The sequence below is a fragment of the Ascaphus truei genome, chromosome 1, assembly GCF_040206685.1.
Source record: "Ascaphus truei isolate aAscTru1 chromosome 1, aAscTru1.hap1, whole genome shotgun sequence".
Classification (NCBI taxonomy): domain Eukaryota; kingdom Metazoa; phylum Chordata; class Amphibia; order Anura; family Ascaphidae; genus Ascaphus; species Ascaphus truei.
In genome coordinates, this window is record NC_134483.1 from 545,175,816 (window position 1) to 545,199,232 (window position 23,417).

Genomic DNA, 23,417 nt, shown 5'->3' on the forward strand with positions numbered 1-23,417 from the left:
GTCCCCCCCCCCTCTCACCCTTACTCATCTTATTGTCTCTTACAATAACCTCTCCCCCATACATACTGATACCAGCATTGATGCGGAGATGCATGTTTCTGGTCAGTGGTTGGGGGAGATCCATTAAAGTGCGACAGTCCCTGGCGGTTATCGCATGATTGAGGTATAATCGCGGTCCTCACACTTCAACAAATCTTTCCCCCTGAGTGTTAATAATTGTATGTATGTATGTATGTATGTGTGTGTGTATGTGTGTGTATGTATGTATGTATGTGTATGTATGTATGTATGTATGTGTATGTATGTATGTATGTATGTGTGTGTGTATGTATGTATGTGTTGTGACAAACGACTTACTCCGGGGCTCCGTCGTTTGTCCGGGACTGTTTAGAACACGGTCTTTTAGGGTAGGTTAAATGATGAGGCGTCACGTACTGTTCCTTTAAACAGGCTATGCCTGGTTTATTCAGTCCCAGGCACTGAGACTGCCACAGTGCATACAACAGAAAACAGATCAAAACAAAAGCTGCTCATCTGAGCGATAACTTAACTTAGATATCCCTGACTCAGGGTTGGAAGTGGCTTTTCCACTTCCAACATCAAAACACGGTACTTTTGCAGTCTTATACAAATGAACAGAAAGATTGAACCTGTTTGGGGAAGAGGCTTCTCCCCTCTGTAGTTCAGCAGCCTTCCAGCCTCCTGGCTCTTGTGGAGAGACCAGAGCAAACAGGAAAACAGTCTTACATACCTGATTCCTAATTAGCATGACAGGTGACAGAAATCAGGCAGCAGACAAACTCTGGTCTGGATCTCTCATCCTTCAGTTCCAGCGCTTGCCAAACTGTGGGATGGAGTGTATGTATTATAAGGCTGCACTCCCAGGCCAAACAGGATAGAAACTGTTTAGTATCCTGGGAGCCCTATATACGGAATTTATTACCATCCCCTGGTTTCTGTCACATATCCTCCCCCCCAGCTCAGACCTCGAGGGATGAGCGACCATGGATATTAGGGAGTGCATCCTTGACAACCCGTCAGCATTGCCATGTTTGTGCCCTGACCTGTGTTCCACAGAAAATTTAAAGGGTTGTAGGCTTAGGAACCACCTGGTCACTCTAGCATTCTTTTCCCTGTTTTGACACATCCAGGTAAGGGGTGCATGATCTGTGACCAACCGGAATTTTCTCCCCAACAGGTAGTATTTGAGCGTCTCTACAGCCCACTTTATTGCGAGACACTCTTTCTCTACTATGGAGTAATTTTTCTCCTGGGGATTTAGTTTCCTACTTAAATAAAGGATGGGGTGCTCCTCACCTTGAGACTCCTGGGAGAGTACCGCCCCCAGCCCTACCTCAGATGCGTCGGTTTGGACTACGAACTCTTTGGAGAAGTCAGGTGTGACCAACACTGGTTGGGCACAGAGAGCTTCTTTCAGGCTTCTAAAGGCTTGTTCGGTGTCGGGGGACCACTTTACCATTAGTGGTCCTCTTGCTTTTGTGAGGTCAGTTAGTGGGGTTGCCTTAGTTGCAAAATTGGGAATAAACCTTCTATAGTACCCAATTAACCCCAAAAAGGTCCTTACTTGTTTTTTTGTAACTGGCCTTGGCCAATTTTGTATCGCCTCCACTTTGAGTGTTTGGGGTTTGAGTAAACCTCTGCCAATAGAATATCCCAGATACTTGGCCTCCTCCAGACCAATAGTGCATTTAGCGGGGTTAGCAGTTAGTCCAGCAGACCGAACTGCGTCAAGCACAGCTTGGACCTTTGGAAGGTGGGATTGCCAATCTTCACTATGGATTACCACATCATCCAGGTAGGCGGCAGCATACCGAGCATGTGGTTTTAAAATTTTATCCATCATTCTTTGGAATGTGGCGGGAGCTCCATGTAAGCCAAAAGGCAACACCTTATACTGAAAGAGGCCGTCTGGGGTTGAGAAGGCTGTCTTTTCTTTTGCCCTTTCTGTGAGGGGAACCTGCCAGTACCCTTTTGTTAGGTCTAGGGTTGTGAGATATCGGGCTTTGCCCAGTCTCTCTACAAGTTCATCTACCCTGGGCATAGGATAAGTATCAAATTTTGACACCGCGTTTAGTTTCCGGTAGTCATTACAAAACCTTGTTGTACCATCTGGCTTTGGGACTAAGACTATAGGGCTGTTCCACCCACTTTGGGATTCCTCAATTACACCTAGTTTTAGCATTTTTTTAACCTCTAAACTTATAGCCTTTCTTTTGGCCTCTGGGATTCGGTACGGTTTAAGGTTAACTCGGACCCCCGGTTCAGAGACTAGGTCATGTTCAATTACGCTAGTTCTACCTGGCCGTATAGAGAAGATTTCTTTGTTTCTTCTCACTAAATTCTGAACCTCTCGTTTCTGATGAACAGACAGGGTTTCAGCTATGCTAACCTCTGGGTCAGTTTCTTGATTCTCTGACGGACCTGGGGGTACTAGGGTTAACAAGACTTCTCTATCTTTCCAGGGCTTGAGTAGGTTTATATGGTAAATTTGCTCAGGTTTCCTCCTACCTGGCTGTCTTACCTTATAATTTACTTCTCCCACTCTTTCCAAGACCTCATATGGCCCATGCCATTTAGCAAGGAATTTACTCTCCACGGTGGGAACCAGAACTAGTACCCTATCACCTGGAAAAAAAATTCTGACCCTAGCACCCTTATTATACGTATTCCTCTGTGCTTCTTGAGCTTTCTCCATGTGTTCCCTCACTATGGGTAGGACTGCAGCAATGCGGTCCTGCATCTGGGCAACATGCTCTATTACACTTCTGTAAGGGGTAACCTCGTGTTCCCAAGTCTCTTTGGCTATATCCAGTAAGCCCCTTAGGTGTCGGCCATACAATAGTTCAAACGGGGAAAAGCCTGTGGATGATTGGGGAACTTCCCTAATGGCAAATAACAGGTACGGTAACAAACAATCCCAGTTTTTCCCATCTTTATCAACCGCCCGCCGTAACATGCTCTTTAAGGTTTTATTGAACCTTTCCACTAAACCATCTGTTTGTGGATGATAGACTGAGGTTCTGAGATGCTTGATTTTTAGGAGTTTACATAGCTCTTTTGTTACTTGGGACATAAATGGTGTTCCCTGGTCAGATAGAATCTCTTTAGGAATCCCGACCCGGGAAAACAGAACTACTAACTCTTTTGCTATGTTTTTAGCTGAGGTGCTACGTAGGGGAACTGCCTCCGGATATCGGGTGGCATAATCTAATATTACCAATATATGCTGATGTCCCCTAGCAGACTTTATTAGGGGTCCTACTAGATCCATAGCAATCCGGTCAAATGGTACCTCTATTATGGGAAGGGGTACCAATGGGCTGCGGTACGCCTTGAACGGGGCGGTGATCTGACATTCTGGGCATGAGGAACAATAATTCGTAATTTCTGCCAGAACCCCAGGCCAATAGAAGCTTCGGAGAACCTTTTCTTTTGTCTTTTCCACCCCTAGGTGTCCCCCCAATGGATGACTATGTGCGAGGTGTAATACTACGTTACGGAATGTCCGTGGTACCAACAATTGTTTAGTTGTAACTGATTTCCTTTTATCAACCCGATATACTAGGTCGTTCTCTACCTCGAAGTAGGGGTAAGCAAGTGACCTATCTGGTTGGCCAGGAGTACTATTCTGGTCCCGTATATTTCCCTTGCTACCGCTAATGTGGGGTCCTCCCACTGGGCCTTCTTAAAACTCCCAGGACTGACCTCTAGGTCAGCGAGGGTCTTATCCGGTTCTGGGGTGGTAAGTGTCTGCTCAACATCTTGATTTGGGGTATTCCCTACCAAAGTAGTGATGGGGAAGGGAATTTTACAGCACTGCTCCTTTTCCCCCTTCTTATTTGGGCCCTCGTCAACCTCCATTTCTGAAAAAGGGAAAGGATTTGTTTCTTCTAATACTTCGTTATGGTCCGCTATTGAACTCTGGGCGCTATTCTGAGCGGGGGACCACATTTTTAGAAAATGGGGAAAGTCGGTCCCTATTAACACATCATGTGCCAGTTTGGGTACAATACCCACCTTGAAATCTAAAGAACCAAACTCTGTTTCAAAAAAAACATCAACAGTGGAATATTCATGATTATCCCCATGTATACAACAAATTGCCACTCTTTGTGAACTGTTTCCCTGTTTCTTCTTAATGGGCAAGAGGTATTCGGACACTAGTGTGACCATGCTCCCAGAGTCAAGAAGTGCCCGAACCCTCTTACCATTAACCTTTACAAATGCCCACAGATGGTTATTCAAGGGGTCCTCTGGGCTAGGGCCCATACATTGGGACAACAGCGAATAAGGTTCCACGCTGTTGCATTGCATGGGCTCATCATTTAGTGGGCAGATTTTTGCTGTGTGGCCCCTCTCATGACAATTTACACATTTAGGTACATAGTCTGTGTCCCACTTAGAGCCTTTTCCCGGCTCCCCATGTTGGCTATTGCCCTTAGTGTGCGAACCACTGTTGCTGGTGCTGCGTGAAGGTGGTCGCCGCTCTTCAGCGCCCCTTAACCCCGGTACCCTTTTACCGTCTCTGGAAGAGTCCTGGAACCTCGGGTAGTGGGGTTGCTCCACGACTGTGGGTTGCGGCTGCTCTTCTGCTGCATTGTACCTTTCTACGAGGGCCACAAGCTCATCCGCATTGTGGGGGTCACTCCGACTGACCCAACGGCGTAAGGCAGAGGGAAGTTTCCTCAAGAACTGGTCCATGACCAACCGTTCCACGATGTGGCTGGCTGAGTTGATCTCGGGTTGTAGCCACTTCCGGGCGAGGTGGATGAGGTCATACATCTGGCTTCGGGTGGCCTTATCCATCGTGAAGGACCATGCGTGAAACCTTTGGGCGCGAACAGCCGTGGTTACGCCGAGGCGGGCGAGGATCTCGAACTTCAATTTTGCATAGACGTTAGCTTCGGCTGGCTCTAGATCAAAGTAAGCCTTCTGGGGTTCGCCGCTTAGGAAGGGTGCGATTAGACCAGCCCACTCAGCTTCTGGCCATCCCTCTCTCTGTGCCGTGCATTCAAAAGTGAGAAGATAGGCTTCCACATCATCCGAGGGTCCCATCTTCTGAAGGTAGTGGCTTGCCCTGGTCATTTTCGGAACTTGGGCAGCCACTGCCAGTGGAAGGTTACTGATAGTCCCCCTCAGGATCTCGAGTTCCTGCTGTAAGCCCTGAGCGAACCGCTGTTGCTCCTCTCTCAGCAAGCGGTTTGTCTCTTGCTGGTTTGCATTCGCGTTTTGCAGGGCTTCATTCGTCTGTTGCTGGTTTGCATTCGCCTGTTGCTGGTTTGCATTCGCCTGTTGCTGGTTTGCATTAATCTCTTGCTGGGCTATTAGCAGCTGCTGCTGGGCTGCATTCGTCTGCTGCTGGTTTGCATTAGTTTCTTGCTGGGCTATTAACAGCTGTTGCTGGGTTTCATTCGCGTCTTTCTGGGCAGCGACATTGCGTACCAGCGCACCCACCACGTCTTCCATCTTGTTTGCAGAGGATGAAAAAACTTTTTTTTTTTTTTTCTTTCAAAGTTCTTTAACCCGCAGACCTTTTAGTGTTCTGCCCGCATTCTCCACCATATGTGACAAACGACTTACTCCGGGGCTCCGTCGTTTGTCCGGGACTGTTTAGAACACGGTCTTTTAGGGTAGGTTAAATGATGAGGCGTCACGTACTGTTCCTTTAAACAGGCTATGCCTGGTTTATTCAGTCCCAGGCACTGAGACTGCCACAGTGCATACAACAGAAAACAGATCAAAACAAAAGCTGCTCATCTGAGCGATAACTTAACTTAGATATCCCTGACTCAGGGTTGGAAGTGGCTTTTCCACTCCCAACAACAAAACAAGGTACTTTTGCAGTCTTATACAAATGAACAGAAAGATTGAACCTGTTTGGGGAAGAGGCTTCTCCCCTCTGTAGTTCAGCAGCCTTCCAGCCTCCTGGCTCTTGTGGAGAGACCAGAGCAAACAGGAAAACAGTCTTACATACCTGATTCCTAATTAGCATGACAGGTGACAGAAATCAGGCAGCAGACAAACTCTGGTCTGGATCTCTCATCCCTCAGTTCCAGCGCTTGCCAAACTGTGGGATGGAGTGTATGTATTATAAGGCTGCACTCCCAGGCCAAACAGGATAGAAACTGTTTAGTATCCTGGGAGCCCTATATACGGAATTTATTACCATCCCCTGGTTTCTGTCACAGTGTGTATGTGTGTATGTGTGTATGTATGTATGTATGTATGTATGTGTGTATGTATGTATGTATGTATGTATGTATGTGTGTATGTATGTATGTGTGTGTGTGAGTATACATATATTTATACAGCTCAACCCCGTTATAAGGCGATCCGTTACAACGCGAATCCGCTTATAGCGCGATGCGAGCTCGGCTCCCAGTTTTTGTATTTATGAAAACTTTGCAACACGATTATTGGCGTCTTAAATACTTTATTGCACAATGCATTCAATTGTACATTATTTCTATCGCGATCCGCTTATAGCGCGATGTGATTCTTTGGACCCCAAGCACAGCGTTATAAGGGGGTTTCGCTGTATATATATATATATATCCCAGGGTCACTTACCTCAGATGCCGGCGAGTGGAGCGCTGGAGCATCCGACTAGTGCCAGTGTGTGGAAGCTGAGCCAGGCTGTCGGGGTTTATAGGCAGGGCGACTGAGTCGCCAGCGGCTCCCGTAGCAGGGCGCCGCCATCTTCTGCGCACAGTCGCCAAGCGCAGATGGAGCTGCAGGGTGGTCATAAGCCAGAGAATGCTCCTCCGGGACTGCAGCCTCCAGCATGCATAGGGGCATGTAGTCAGGTGCACCTGAATAACCAATAGGGCTGCAGCTTCCCTTGCAAGGGGGATATAGATACATTTGGCACGCGAGGACCACACCAGTTGGAGCTGGGACAAGGTCAGAGTAGGAGGTATGTGCAGGTGTCTGTGGCACCTGCACTAGGCCAGAGACCCCCTGTTAGGCCCCAGCTAGGCCCCGACTCCCCTGAGCTTGTGGTTGCTGCAGGGACCGGCCCATAGGTAGGGACACTGCCCTGTAGAACCATAGCAAAGGGATCAAGGCAGGACGTGGCTATATCCTGTCCTCAGGTGGTCTGGGACCAAACACCTGTGACCACAGAGACTCTTAAGGTAGTACTATCCACGTGGGACCCACCCAAATTAGAGGTGGAGGCTTCGCAGAGGACATCCATGGATCCTATCTTCCACAGCACGCCCGGGTGTGGGATCACCCGGCAGGTACCTATCTCTGCAAGTGCACCAACAAACACTTTAGTGGGCAGCACTGTACCACACATTGGGTGGGGTATTACGTTGTGGATGCCAGGGGGGTTTGGTGCCCAAGGGCCCCCTCAGTACTTTGGGGACTGTGTTTCAGGTAGGGGGACAGAGGGTTGGTGGGTTAAGCCGTGCTTGGCCAGGTTGTGGTGGTGTATGTATATAGTTCATAGAAGTTCATGCAGTAAAGATATTATCTTTTCACTAAGTGTGTGGTTTATTGCACGTGGGTCCGGTAATGGGGTTATTCTACATAATAAAATCCTGTACAGATGGAGGCGCTAACAAGCATTGAACCAGGTACACCGCAGGCTCCCAGTACCGAAGGCTCTGGACTCCTATGAGCCACAGATCTTGCACACTACACATACATACCATAGTCACACATCTTCCAGGGGGTTTGGGAAGTGCTACAATTGGAGGCGCTGCTGAGATCTCAGCCCTGGGAGCCTAGTCAGCAGTTCTAAATTAGTGAACCAATCAGACTCACCATGTTTATGCCCTTGCAACAAAGAATCCTTGACTGGGCCTTAGAGCTCCAAGAACCTCCGGGACACGTGGTCGCAGTGGGAGGGGTCCCCGCCCCGCCCTCACCTCAATGTTCGCTGCCCGAAGTCAAGTAAAAAGATCCCCTGGCGTGGGCAATGTCAGGATCATCAGCAGAAAGTACGACCCTGCTTGTCAGGGGAGTGAAGTGTTGCGGAGATGTGCCCCAAAGATGCCCCTCAGGTTATATACCTGCCAGAGACTTTACCACAAGGGTGTTCTCTTATATAACCTGGGATGGCCTCCCCTCATGATACCTCCCCACCTGAACCCTCCACAAGGGTTTCTCCGCCAATACAGGTTCCCCCTTCACCTTACAATCTCGGGGTATGGAGGACCATAAATTTGGCAACCAGTACTCCAGCCAGACCTGACGTACCCTATCCCGGGTACGTTCACTTCAAATACCCTGCACGGAGCCACATCTGGGCCGGGAGTCTCCCAAAGTCACCTTCCCCTAACCGACAGATCTACACCGGTCAGTAGCCCAGGGCCTGGAACCGATAGTCGCTTAACAAGTGGCGGCTCCATACTGAGTCTGACTCAACCACAGCTAGTGGAAGCCCTTACTATGTCTTCCCAAGCGCAAAATTACAGGAAACTAAAAGCTTTCTCTGGGACGACACCTACCCCCGTGGGAGAAGAGAAGAAGAAGAGGGAGATCAATTCCTGGAGGGAACACACCCTCAAGGTGCTTGACGAATGGCCATGCTCCAAAGCAGTGAAACGACAGAGGATAATGGAGAGCCTCTGACCTCCAGTATGCACGATGATCAGTATGCAACGAGATCAAAACGCCGACCTCTCGGCTCACCGGATCGTGGATCTGCTAGTGCGTATCTACGGAAAGGATGAAGATGAGAGCGAACTGTGGTCCCGATATTACGGCCTCAGACAAAAGGACGGAGAAAACCTGTCCATCTTTATTCAACGGATCTAGCTGGTTCTCTGGAAGCTACGAACCTACAACATCCTCCCTGCCTCAATGGTGGATGAGTACCGGCACAAACAATTCCTTAGAGGAGCAATCCCCACCCATCACATAGTGATCATGAGCAGGTGCTCTCTACTACAAGGACCTGCCCCTACCTTTGAGGAACTCTTGGGGTTAGTAAAGGGGCTTGAATCATATACACGTATATGCTTACTTCCCCAAAGAAGACAGAACCCCTCAAGGGTGAACCAAAGGGACCATATGCTGTGAAGGCCAAGGAACCATATAGTATGGAGGAGGAATCTCAAGCCAAGCCACCTTCTGCCAAGTCCAAATCATTAGGGAGAATATCCCCTACATACAAGGCCCGCACTGACACCAGTGGCTTCATCTGCTACAGCTGTGGTTGGAAGGGCCACTTCTCCAAGGAATGCCCTTAGAAAGAAAAAAAAAAACTAAGAATTTCCACCCTAACATAATGATCTGTGGGGTTCAGACGGCCGAAACACCAACCCTCCCCGGCCGAAACCACTCCCGAGCCAAGCTCCAACGATGGAACCTCACCATTGGATGCTTACAGTCGGGTAGCACCCGCCGCTATCATACTCGTCATCATGGATGGTGTCTATTCATCGGCGTTGCTGGACACCGGGTAACAAGTGACCATTGTGTACCGAGAGTTCTATAACCAACATCTCCAACACCGACCCTTGCAGTCGGCGAAGCACATGAAACTGAGGGGACTCAGCAATGAGGATTACTCCATCGATGGAGTAGTGAAGGTTCGGCTGGAGATACTTCAATTGAACACTGGCAAATCACACCCTATGGATGTGGAGGCACTGGGATGCCCCGAGCCCCTATAGCATCCCAGTTCCCCAATCATACTGGGAACCAACGCCGACATAGTAATGTATCAGGCTGTAATCAGGGCCTTTGGATAGTCTGACCATCCACCCCATCCTTGTGGAAGAGTGTTGTAATATATCCACACAAGACAGACATGGAAATCTCTTCAACCTACAGATGGGGTAAACAGAGATCCCACCAGGGGGAGTGAAGCGCATGGCCGCGCTGTACTGCTACCCTGACCGAGACGAGGCTGATCATCTCTTTTTCCTGGAGAGTACGCCCGAGGAAGTTGCCCAGCGAGGCTACAAGCTGGTACCTGAAGTACGGGAATGGACCTCCAAGATTCCTGGAAGAATCAAAGTGTTTGTGCAAAATATTTTGCCCTATCCCATGGCCTTTGATCAGGGCCAAAAATTGGGACGAATATACCCCGTCACTCACATGGAGGAGAGGCCTCAGGTGAATGCTGCTGCGGCGTCCGAACAGCAAGCCGGGCTGACATTAAACTTCGGAGACGCAATACTGCCGGCCTAGTGGAAAGACCGACTCACGGCAAAGTTGGAAGAACGCCGGTCCATATTTTCCACAAGTGAGATGGTTGTGGGCTGCAGCCGAAACACCCAACACACAATAAGGCTGATTGACACTACACCCTTCCGAGAATTTTCTCGTTGCATCGGCCCTCAGAATGTGGATGATGTAAGGGACATCTTACAAGAGATGGAGACAGCAGGGATTGTGACCGAGTCCCTAAGCCTCGCCCATCGTGGTGGTAAGAAAGAAGAATGGGTAGGTAAGATTGTGTCGATTACCGGACACTGAACAACCGCACAGTGCCCGAACAGTACACTCTTCCCCGCATGGAGGAGATTCTCAATGCCCTAAATGGGAGCCAGTGGTTAATTGTTCTAGACTTGAGATCTGGGAACTACCAGGTACCGATGAGTGCAGAAGACCAGGAGACTGCCTTCGTCTGTCCCCTCGGCTTCTATCAATTTACACGCATGCCCCAAGGCATCTGTGATGCTCCCGCAACCTTTCAGCGCCTAATGGAGAAAACCATTGGAGACATGAATCCTTGTGAGTGCTTGGTCTTACTGATGTAACGTGTAGCTCACCACAAACGAAGCGCAACAACGGTGCTGAGGCAGGGAATTGAGTAACGCTGACACACAGACACATGGGCGTGCCTAGGATGTAGAGTAGTCATTCAAACCAGGTCAGGATTACAGATAGTAGAATGGTTAAGGTACTTGCCAGGTTCAGGAGTGGAGAGTTGCGGATCATCGGGTACGTAGCCAGGTCCAGGATAGGAGAATATCGGATCGTTGGAGTACTTAAACAAGGTCAGGACTGGAGCCAGGAGAATGGTCATACAAGCCGGATCAGGAGTGGAGAGAAGCAGAGTCCAAGGCACTAGCAGGATTCAGGCAACAAGAGGTTAACAGGCAGGTAAGGCAAGGCAAGGCAAGGTCTCAGGAACAAGGATGTGGCAAGGCACGGAGTCACAATGACTATGCTCAGCAAAGATAAGCTGCAAGTGAAGGGTATAAATAGGAGAACCCTCCGATAGCCTGCTAGGGCGGAACCAGGAAGTGAGAATCGATTGGCTTCTGGTGCACACAGGTGTGCCCTATGATGCTGCCTAATCAGGGTTGAGAGTGGAACTGCTCGCGCGCCATCCCGCGCGCCTCACAGAGGCCAGGGGGCGGGTTCCAGAGCACGCGTCACTCTCACGCTGATTCCTGGGTCCAGTCGCGCGCCGACCCACGAGCGTCACGGAGGTCAGGCGGTGGGGCCAGACTCGCGCGTCAGCAGGGAGGCTTGCCAAACGTCCACGTCGTTTGACAGTGGGAGGGGCGGGGCCAGGGTCCGAGATGCCGGAACAGACTGTGCAGGGTTCGCGCGTGCGCGCGTCACAGGACCAGAGGAATGCGCATCTTGAGTGTCTGTTATTGAAGGACCAGTGAGGTGAGGAGACGGTCCATGACTGCAAGGATGGCGATTCCTCATACCTGGACGAGATTATTGACTTTAGTAAAAACTTGGGGGAACATGAAGAATGGCTGTTTAAAGTGCTGGACCGTATGGAGCGAGAAGGCCTGAAACTGTCACTGTGGTGAATTGGCCACGACCTGAGAACGTCATGGAGCTACGCTCTTTCCTTGGCTTCTGTGGCTACTATCGCCGCTTTGTGGAGGGGTATTACAGTAAGGCCAAGTGTCTCAACAATCTCCTCAAAATATACCCCGAGGACACAAGGCAAAAAGCCACCTGTGCTAGACAGCCGTTCGATGATAAATGGATGACCGACTGCGAGCATGCCTTCTTAGGCCTGAAGAAGAGCTTAACAGAGGCACCTGTTCTCGCTTATGCCGACCCAGAACAGCCGCACGTTCTCCATGTAGACGCAAGTCTCAATGGCCTAGGTGCAGTTCTGCAACAAAAATATATGGCTAGCCTCTGACCAGTAGCCTATGTCAGCCGCAGTTTGACTCACAGCAAACAAAATTATACGGTACACAAGCTGGAGTTTCTCGCTCTCAAATGGGCAATTGTTGACAAACACCATGATTAATTCTATGGCGTCACTTTTGAAGTGAGTGCGGATAACAATCCGCCAACTTATAAATATTCACATCCGCCATGTTGGATGCCACTGACCACCGATGGCTGGCGGCTCTTTCAAACTATAAATTCACCCTGAAATATAAACCGGGCGGATGCCCGTTTCCGAAGACCAGGACTGAGCACCACTCCAGATGATGACCTCCGGGAGGAGATCCCAGGAACAGGGATGCGAGCTATGTGTACCATGGCAGCTTTCATAGAAGAGTAGCCTTCTCAATTGAGGGTTGAGGATTCCTTAGGATGCCACTCCAAAGACATCCCCACCGCTTACTGTGACCCTGAAGGGAAGAATATCACTCACGACAAGATCATTAGATGGAAGGACATGGTACAATACCAGATACGGGACCCAGTAGCTGGCATTATCCGCCAGGCCGTTCAGAAGAACAAGCCTGAAATTCTGAAGCGTACCTCAGCAACATGGTCGCTATACTCATGCGAGAAGCGGACAAGTTCGAAATTGATAATGGTCTCGTCTATCGGGTGGTACAATACCACAACTACCCGGATAGAGGGCAAATGGTTCTGCCCAGGAACCTACAACATACTGTATGGTACTGAGCTTGTTGCACGACGAACAGGGATGTCTCGGAATGGAGAAGACCTTTGGACTGGTCAGAGACCGTTTCTTCTCGCCAGGGATGCGCGAGTCGGTGGAACGAAACTGTCAGCAGTGCTCAAGGTGTATCCAGTGCAAGACGCTTCCTACCAGAGCCGCACCAATGGCTCACCTGAAGAGCTCGGTGTCACGGGAGACCAGATTCTACAACACATTTTTATAACCGTGATCATTTGATTGAGCAAAACAAGATGGTAAAATAAATGGTAATTTATTTCTCGTAAACGACAGACACATAAAGTTACACAATTCAAGATGAACACACTTACTGGGGATGGGGCTAACGAATAAATCCGTTTCCGGAACGAAATTCCTTAAGATGACCTTTCCAATGACCTGTTGTTACTCGCAAAAGTCCTCGAACTGTTTTTGGCATGCAATGCCTGCTGCGACCACTACGTTCTAAAAAGCAGGACATAGAAACTTTTCTGCTTTTAATATCCTCGAAGCCGGCTCGTGTCTATTCAGTTCTGAGCATCTTTGAATTTGCTGCTGTTTATTTTGCGCTTGGAATCTGCGCTCCTGATTGGCTGCATGTTCTCTAAGGCTAAGGTCCCAGTGCCTCCACTGCACGCGCGCCCGCGAGGCTGGCGGTGCGTGGAGCCGATTCCCCGGTCTGCAGTGAGCGGCAGGAAGAGAGACTGTGGGGGGGTGGCGGGGGAGTGACGGGGGCGCAGCCATGACTTCACCCGGCAGGTTCGCCCTTATTGGCTGAACCGCCGGCGGCGTTGCCTAGCGCTCCGTCGCGAGTCCTGCTCTTAATTCTATTGAGAGCCGGAGAAACTCTCGCCACAGCACTGCGGCTCCCCCTCGCAGCGGGCCCGGCGCCATTGAGGGGGGGGCTCTCGTCCCTGCAGCATCTGCCACAGCGGGCGCTGCAGTAGCATGCAGGGACAAACACTTAAGCTTTCAGGCTTTCATTCACTAACCTGAACAGCCTATCAGAGCGTGGGAAATTCTGCTGCCAGCCAATCATCAATTTGCCAGTATTGTAAGGCAGGGCGGCACCTTTTCTCAGGTAGCAAGGGGGCACGGGCTAACCTTGCCCCTCTACCTCTTTGCATACTGAGCCTACCCTCTGCTCAGGCTCCACAGAGTCTGGATTTTGGCAAATGGTCATCGGACAGCCTTGTGTTAGGCCAGGACGTGCGTACTCAAGCATAACTGCAGTGCCCCTCCTGTTCTAACACATTGGCATCCCTGAGCCTTTCAAGTAAAGACTCCAGAGGTAGACTCCAGAGACAGACACAGAGGCACCACGCTTGGTCACCAGCTGTGTTTTCCGGGAATCCACGACTTACAAAGCCCTCAGTTCATATACAGGTTATCAATATATATATATATATACACATTAAACTATAACCATTTAATAATATATATGATGTCCTGTTTTCTGTGTGCTAACAGTTATGAGTCCCTATCCTGGTGTCAGGGATGGAATGAGGGTACACATTCACTAGCCTCATTCCTGGCACACATGAGAAAAATACTTTTAAAACTTTTAGACACTAAAACCTGCTCAGATTATAACCTACGTGGACCAGACCCTGAACGCCTAAACTAGGTTCAGGATACCTGAGCATGTATGTGGGTACCTCTGCTATGCTGGGGAGCCCCTGCTATACTAAGGACTTTGTGTATCCCTGCAGATATCTTTTAACCCCTTCGTACCCAATTACCTTGATCCCAGCATCCCAGTAAAGGCAAAACTCACATAATTCTCTATTGTTGCAAAATTAGTACACAGTTGCAGTAATACATTTTCGACATCTTGGTCCCAGAGCTGACATTCTAAGACTCTAACACATGGGTCAGGGTTAACCAAGTGGGCTTGACCTTTATTATAAAGCCTGGTTAACCCTTCCACCGTCACACCTCCCCTACTCAAATTGCATGCTGTGTTACTGTCGCCTTGTCCGGCGGTTTAACTGGCCTGTGTCTTGAGGATATTAGTTCGTGGGGACTGTCCTGGTGGGAAAGTCCATCGGCATTGCTTTGCTCACTGCCTTTCTTGTGCTGGATGGTAAAGTCAAATTCTTGCAGGTCAAGACTCCAGCGAAGGAGCTTGCCATTTGCCCCAGACACCCTTTGCAACCAACTTGAGGGATTGTGATCAGTGATCATCGTGAATGCCGGCCATAGAAACAGGGCTGCAGCTTCCTCAAAGCCCACACAATGGCCAAACATTCTTTCTCAAAGGTGGCGTGAGCCACCTCCCTGGGCAGTAACTTTCTGCTCAGGTACACCCCAGGATGCTCTCCCCCCTCCTCCCCAACTTTACTGAGTAGAGCACCGATACCGTAATCGGAGGCATCGATCTGCACCAAAAATCTTTTGGAATAGTAAGGGGCTGGGATGGGTGTGCTGGCTAGGGCTGCCTTGAGTGCCTGAAACGCTGTTTCACAGGCAGGAGACCAGGCTACCAGAACTGGGAGTCGCTTCCGTGTCAGATCTGTAAAGGGTTTGACCACGGCGATGTACTGTGGGAGAAACCTCCTATAACAGCCAGCGGTGCCTAAAAAAGCCGTAACCTGCTTGTTAGTCTTGGGGACTCTCAACTGCACTACAGCCTCAACCTTAGCTGGTTCAGGCTTGAGATGCCCTCCGCCCACCCTGTGCCCTATGTAGAGTACCTCTGCATACCCCCTAAACACTTGGTGGGTTTCAATGTGAGCCCTGCCTCCCTAATTCTGTTCAGCACCGCTGCTACATGAACTAGGTGACTGTCCAACATCCCGCTAAACACCGCTATATCATCCAGGTATGCCCTTACGAAACCCTGCATCCCTTCCAATAACCTATTGACCAGGCGTTGGAAGGTAGCCGGAGCATTCTTCATCCCAAATGGCATCATTAAAATTCATAGAGGCCACTTGGAGTAATGAAGGCTGACTTCTCCCCAGCCTCCTGGGTCAGCGGGATCTGCTAATACCCTTTGCTCAAAACCATAATGATCAGCTACTTTGCCCCCGCGAGCTCATCTAACAGCTCATCCATGCGGGCATGGGATAAGCATCTGACACCGTCCCTGCGTTGAGCTGTCGGTAGTCCACACAGAACCGGGTGGTCCTGTCCTGCTTAGGTACTGGGAATTCCGGACAAGCCCAAGGGCTCTGGGATGGTACAATTACCTCTAGGGCCAGCATCTCCTCTTCCTCCATTTTTATACTGCTGATACCTGATAGGCATGCTTATATAGAGGTCTATGCTCACATGTGAGCACTGGTTGATCTGTGATATGTGTTCTGCCCGGCTGCTCTAGCATAGCCCTCACCTGTACCCTCTGCCGCTCACTGAGCTCGGACCCTATCTCAACCTTCTCCACTGTGCCCCCCTTCCTAGTTTCCCATAGGAGGTCAGGCAGAGCATTGCTCGCTACCCAGCCTTAATATTTCGAAGCCAATACAACCGGCCTCACACTGATGAGACCCACAACGTTGAAACATCTTTCTGTGATTAGGTTTACTGGCTATTCATCGTAACCCATTCTGTGCTGAAATTTGTGTAAGGCAACGAGCATTACCTTATAAGGATTCCAAGTAAAAATTAATTTGAGGCATAAGGTGACACTGTGTGCTCATTTGCATGACATTTCCCAGAATCCCTTACCGCAGTTGAAGCACTGTAAGCTAGGTGATAATGGCGAAAAGCAGGGTTGCAGACCTGTCTAAGACATTGTGTACACAAGTGATATTTTTATTTGCTATATGCTGTACGGTGGAGGGTTTTTCGTCACCTTTTAACCCACCATAACTTATCTAATAAATACATATATACATATAAACACCCCCAAATACATATACCTGTATATGTTTATGGGTTTTTATTTTTTTTAAAATGTATTTCGGGGGTGTTTTTTTTATATGTATTTGGGGGATGGGAAAGGGGTTTATATGTATTTGTTTTTTTTTTATATGTATTTGGTGGGTGCAGGTTAGGTATTTATGTTGGGGGGTGGGAGGTTGGTAGTATTTGAATGGGGTGGGTGGTTTGGTACTGTATGTGTATTTGTAGGGTTTGGTATGTATTTGGGGTTTGGTATGTATTTGGGGGGTGGGGGGTTTGTATATATTGGGGGGCTAGTGGGTTTGTATATTTTTTTGGGAATGGGGATTTTTTTTATGTAATTGGAGGGGGTGGGAAGGTTTTTTGAAATGGGGGGGGGGGTTTGTTATGTATTTTATGGGGGTGTTGTGTGAGGGAATGAGTGAGGAAATTGTAAGAGGGGGGGAGTGAGAGGAGAGGGGGAAGTATAAGAGAAGGGGCAAGGGAGTGAGGGAGGAAAAGAAGGAGTAAGAGTGAGACACAGGGTGTTCAAAAATATTTTAGGAAAATCTATACTCACAGACACCGGAGTAATTCTTCAGCTGGAGTTACTATAGTAAGATGTGAGCTCTTCTCAGGGAGTATGTACACACTTGACTTAACAAAGGAATGGCAAAACAATATATTGTGTCTCTTACATGGGCGTGGCATACATTTGATAACATTGGATTGGATAGAGTGGTACATCTACAGTATGACGCACGCTAGTGTCTGATAGGAGGTAAGTGAAGGTCATCTGAAGAACAATACTGTGAACAACACTTTTGATGCCAAGTCCGGGTGCAAAAATGGAAGTAACGTTCAAGGAAAAAAAAATGAAGCAAGAAGCTACAAAACAGGAGATTTGTGTACTCATTCTTAAAGGGACAGTCACACACATTTTTCAGGGGCCCCCTTCCTCATTCTTTATCCCTAGGGATTAGAAAGTATTTGTCCTTGGTCTGTTAATATATCAGCCTATATTTTCTAAATGTCCTTGTCCAGTGGAGGTTCGTTGAAATCATGGTAGAAGGGAGTGTCCTCAGAGCCATGGCGTGGTGGCAGAGTGAGAAGATTCGCAGAGTTGAGGGTTTTTGTTGACATCCGTACAAAACATTTCATACAACATTTAATCAGTAGCAGTATAGCCATACAAAGTACAAGTCCTCCAATCAGGAGAGTCGCACCATAAGCAAGAGTGCTGGTCATTGATGTAAAAATACAACGGAACCAAGAACCAATGTCCCACGCCTCTTCTGCATGGAGGGTAGAGGCGTGGTCCTTAATATGAACAGAAAAACAATTGAATGAAACTTGTGAATAAATCACAAAACCATCCAATACATCAAAATACATCAAACCCAGCTAACTTCTGGAAGGTTATCAACGATATATTACAGCCTCCTAACCATCAACAACCAAGTAATATCACTAAGGGGGATATTACTCTGACAAACCCCACTGACATTGCAAATGCATTCAATGATTACTTTGTGGGGTGTGCCACTAACTTATTAGCGAAACGCAGCACAAACCCCAAACCTGAATCTCATCCTGGTAGTATCCCTACAGTCCCACCCCCTCCCAACACTGCCCACAATTTTCAATTTAGCCCAGTATCTGAAGAGGAGATTATACAAGCGCTCCTCAAACTAAAACTAAGCAGCCAATGTGGACCCGACTTACTACAATCTAGGTTCCTACGACTTGGTGCCCCAGCCATTGCCAAACCAATTGCGTCCATAGTCAACTCTATACTGTCTGCAGGCCATATCCCTAAGACCTGGAAAACTGCCAGAGTTGTCCCAATCTTCAAAAGTGGGGACAAAAACACTGTCTCAATCTACAGGCCAATCTCACTTCTCCCAATTCTATCCAAAGTTATGGAAAAATGTGTCCACTCCCAATTAAGCGATTTCTACACCAAGACACATTTCCCTAGCCAATTCCAGTCTGGGTTTCGTCCCAAACACTCCACCGTAACTACCCTGCTAAAAGTTTGCAATGAAATCCAGTGTGGAATGGAACGGGGACAACTCACTGGCGCAGTATTCCTAGATTTTGCAAAGGCTTTTGACACAGTTGATCATGTTATCCTGCTTAACAAACTCCAGAGCTCTGGAATAGGGAAACATGCTTTAAACTGGTTTCAGTCCTACCTATCAGGAAGATCCCAACATGTGTCCATCTCAGGCTCTAACTCCAACCCCCTGGATATCACCTGTGGTGTCCCGCAAGGCTCTGTTCTGGGGCCCCTACTCTTCTCAGTGTTCATTAATGATATTCCCACAGCTTGTAAGGAAGCCTCAATACACATGTATGCAGATGACACAATCCTATATGCATACAGCCATAGCCTCTCTGACCTTCAACACATACTTCAGTCTGACTTTTTGAGACTCGAAAACTGGATTTCCCAAAACAAACTGTTTTTAAACACTGACAAGACTGTAACAATGGTATTTGGGACCAAGACTATATTTGTAAAGCTTCCAGTGACTGAGCTCCTGATTAGAACCAACGCTAACACAACCCTAACACCTGTCACTAGTTTTAAATACCTGGGCTTATGGTTTGACTCCCACTTAACATTCGGGATGCACATTGATACCCTGACAACCAAGACCTATGCCAAACTAGGGGTACTTTACAGGAACAAATCCTCCCTAAGTCTCCTGGTCAGAAAGCGTATTGCACAGCAGATGCTAATGCCAATTATTGACTATGGCGACATAGTATATGGCTCGGCTCCTCAAACCCACCTTAGCAAACTTGACACCCTCTACAATTCAATTTGTCGTTTTGTTCTCCAATGCAACTACAACACACATCACTGCGAAATGCTCAAAGAACTAGATTGGTCATCACTAGAGTCTAGGCGCAAAGTTCACCTTTCCTGTCTCACCCTCAAATACTTTCTGGGCAAGCTACCCAGCTACCTGAACAAGCTCCTCACCCCTACCACATGCAGCACCTATCACCTGAGATCAGACTCCAAAAGACTGTTCATGGTCCCAAGACTCAACAAAGTATCCGGACGTTCCTCCTTCTCTTACCGTGCACCCCAAAACTGGAACAACCTACCAGAGACTCTCATTTCCACCACCAGCTTAAGTTCTTTCAAATCTAAGGCTGTCTCACACTTTAATCTGGTCTGTAACTGTTTCATACGCTCATAATATACATTTTCTTTAACTGTGCATGCAATGTCTTGTATATAATGTATACCCTGTTTATTTATGTAACTGTACTTGTAACCATGTATTATTTGTTTTACTCTGTGCCCAGGACATACTTGAAAACGAGAGGTAACTCTCAATGTATTACTTCCTGGTAAAATATTTTATAAAATAAAAAATAAAAAAATCCACAGAAGGTACATTTGTGGTGCACACCACACTAATAATGTTTTAATTTTTAATGATTATATAAAGTGAAAAAACCTAGGTGAAAAGTAAAATGAAATTAAAATTGACACGTGGTGCTAACTTTACTGATTGTGGTTACCTTGACTAATAACAATGGTAGATATTACTTCAAAACTGTAGGGTATATATACACATATATCAATTGAGAATTGTACCTACAGCTAATTGATGATAAAGTCTAAAATCCAATAGAATACTTTTTAGATGCCAATGCCCATATCATAGCCAAAATACACAATTTATATGGAAATAAATCATATTGCAAGATATACCATAGCCTTTAGGAGCAATATGCTATTGACATCACGATAATAGATATATACACAGAGATAGAGTTGCACACATATAATTGGGAAATCCCTATGTAGCTAGACTAGCATATGAACGCTGTTAAACAAGTAACAGAACAGCTCCAACATCGCTGTCAAATATTACTCGGGAAAACCTATCTCTAGTGAAAGCAATATGATGCACATTGTAACTGTTAGCTAGCAACAAGACACTCTGTTAGATGGTAACATGATACTTAGCTATTGTGTAGCCAACCACGGTAAACAAGCTGCATTGGCATCGGCAGTAACTGAATCAGAAGCACCACGTGACGTGAAGTCACCGCGTCACTACGCCCACTGTGTATGAAAAGGAAAACAAAAATCACCCGGTGCTCTTGTAAACAAACTACATATGAGCATATAAAATGTAATATATACAATATAGTGAAGAATTAATAAAATAAGTGATGATAGGTGAATAAACCAACTGAATAAATGATCGTGAGTAAAAAATCAGTGATACAGTTGGCTGGTTCCTTGTACGCTCCAACCCACGTGGAACCCTCCTGGTGGATTCTTTAAAGGTGTGGAGAGTTGGGAGATGTCCCGTCATCTCGGCAGCTGTTGGGGATTGGTGCTCTGGTGATAAGAAGATCTTCGTGCGGACGGTCGTCTGTTCTGATCTTCATGCGGTATGGTGGGGGTTAGACCCGACGATGCAGGGAGTCCCTCTGGAGGTTCCCGAGTGTCTCTCATGAAGGGGGTTCTGGGCTGCGGAGTGGTTAAGGAGTGTGGTAACGGCCAATTGGGGGTAACATCTGCCGGCCGGCAGTATTCGGTTCGGGCGTCTAACTTGTTCTTGTTTTGGGTCTGCGCCGCTATTCTCTGCGAGGAGCGTATAGATCTATCTTCCTCCTCGGCGCCTCTCGCTGGGTGCTCCGTCTCCGACCACGAGGGCGGGGGGGAGAGGTCCAGGGCTCTGGCAAATCCGGGCATCTCCTTCGGTCTCCTCAGGGCCAGAAATTTTCCATTTTTGGAGACTATTAGTTTAAATGGAAATCCCCAGCGATATTTGATCCCATTCTTGATTTCTTTTCTTTTGATGACGGTAGATTTTGAGATGTCACTGAAGACTTGTAAGACCTCGTCTTGGAAGACAACAGTGCCCAGTGCTCGGCAGGCATTTAGTATTTTCTCTTTCATAGAATAACTATGGAATCGAACGATGATATCGCGCCGTCTATTGGGATCTGCTGATCTAGGCCCGAGGGCCCTGTGCGCCCGATCGATTTCCATATTGCTTTGGTTAGTTTCCCCGCAAACTTCAGTTATTAATTTGATGAGGTAGGGCCTCAGGAGGTCCGGGAGTATTGTCTCTGGTATGTTCCGGATTCGGAGGTTCTGCCTCCTGTCACGGTTTTCGTGATTTTCCATCTCCTCCTTGAGACCCGCCACCTCCTCTCCCAGCTGGAAGATTTCGTCCTCTGCCTCCATCAGCCTCTGGCGGTCTTCCCCCTGCTTGAGCTCAATCTTGGCCGTCCGATCTGCTAGGCCCGAGATTTCTCGTTTCAGCTCTGAAACGACCGCCTTTAGATCATCCTGCAGCGAGGTGTGCAGCTTGGCATGCATATTGGTCATCAGCTCCTCCATATAGGAGCGGGAGAGCGGGTCTTCTGGGATTGCGTCTCCCCCTGGCTGCTGGGGCCTGTTCGCTTCAACGGGTGGGCCGCGTTGTCCAGCACCATCTTGCATCCTCGTCTTGGGACTTTTGTGTACAGGGGGAAAGTATTTCGCTACGCCTTGAGTTGTCGGTCTTTTGACTCTTGCCTGCATGCTTCCCTTGTTCCTCTGACTGTTGGTGGTCAGGTGAGCCAGGAAAGTTCAGGGTAGAGTGATCAGCGATTGCTTTTATTAATGAAGGTCCCCGGAGCTCTCTCAGCAAGCAGCCATGCCGGAGGGCGTCACCGGAAATCTCCTCTGTTGGATTCTTTAAAGGTTCAGTTGTAGACAAAAGCAAGGAGCTCAGGAACCATTAAAAATGTGAAAAATGTGAAAAAATAAAAAAATACATAGTGCAACACTGTATTAGAATAAATGTGATAGTGACCCCTATAAAGTGAACACTCACACTGTCACAAGATAACAGTGTGCCCCGCCGGGGTCGCCCCTTCTCCGTTGATGGGATATTTGATTGCTGTGATTATCAGTTTGGATCTCCTATCGGCTCCAAGATGAATACGTAAACAGAGGTATGCACATAAGAGAAAACGGATTACGTGCAGGGTATTCATGTAAATAGTTTAGTGGGTATATTCACAGAAATTACCCCTCACATTTAGCCCCCATGCAATGTACATTGTACGAAGTCCGCCCTTGTGGATACCGGTTGCCTCACGTGTATGTCGGACCAGCGTCACTCTCATCAGCTGCTGCTTGCGCATACAGCAGCCGGTGAGGATCCCTAGAGGGGATCCCTAGTAAATGACCAGGTCACCCAGAACCCGGTAAGGGGTTCTGGGATTACTCCAAAAATACATAAGGTTGCAAGGAGTTTCAAAGACTTAAGTCTGGTATAGTGTGTAGGGAATATGGCTAGTAGGAATAAAAGTGTAGGATTCTTATTCTATTCCCCATAACCATGATTTAGAAAAGTATAACGTAAATATTTTATTAAACAGTGTGTCTAAAGTGTTTATACGCTTGTGCACGGTATATGAGCTGGGACTTCCAGGTCCAGGGTTCCGAGAAACCATTTGGCTACCAAGCTTGGTGTCATTAAGTCTGCTCAGGTTCCGGACATGAAGGCTTCAGAGGTTGCCAAGTGTGAAAGCCATTTGGGTAACGGAGTTTCTCACGTCCTGGGGTGAATGGAAGTAATATGACCACCATTTGCCCCAACCCAGACTTTAAGGAGCCTAACTCAGCGGGTGGCTTCTGCATGACAAGTGGCAACGGTGCTAAATTGGTGCATACCCCTTGTCAGATTCTGAATCCATGCTTGCTCGTCTTCAGTAGACTGGCAGCGCT

At 47.9% G+C, this 23,417-nt stretch overlaps 1 long non-coding RNA gene across 1 annotated transcript in view; it reads right to left on the bottom strand.

Moving 5' to 3' along the window:
* Positions 1-17,319, bottom strand: part of LOC142472290 (uncharacterized) — a 33,975-nt gene extending 16,656 nt beyond the window's left edge. Inside the window, exon 1 of the long non-coding RNA XR_012789644.1 lies at positions 17,232-17,319. This is a non-coding gene — a long non-coding RNA (uncharacterized LOC142472290). The remainder of the gene's footprint in view (positions 1-17,231) is intronic.
* Between the last annotated feature and the right edge of the window lie 6,098 nt (positions 17,320-23,417).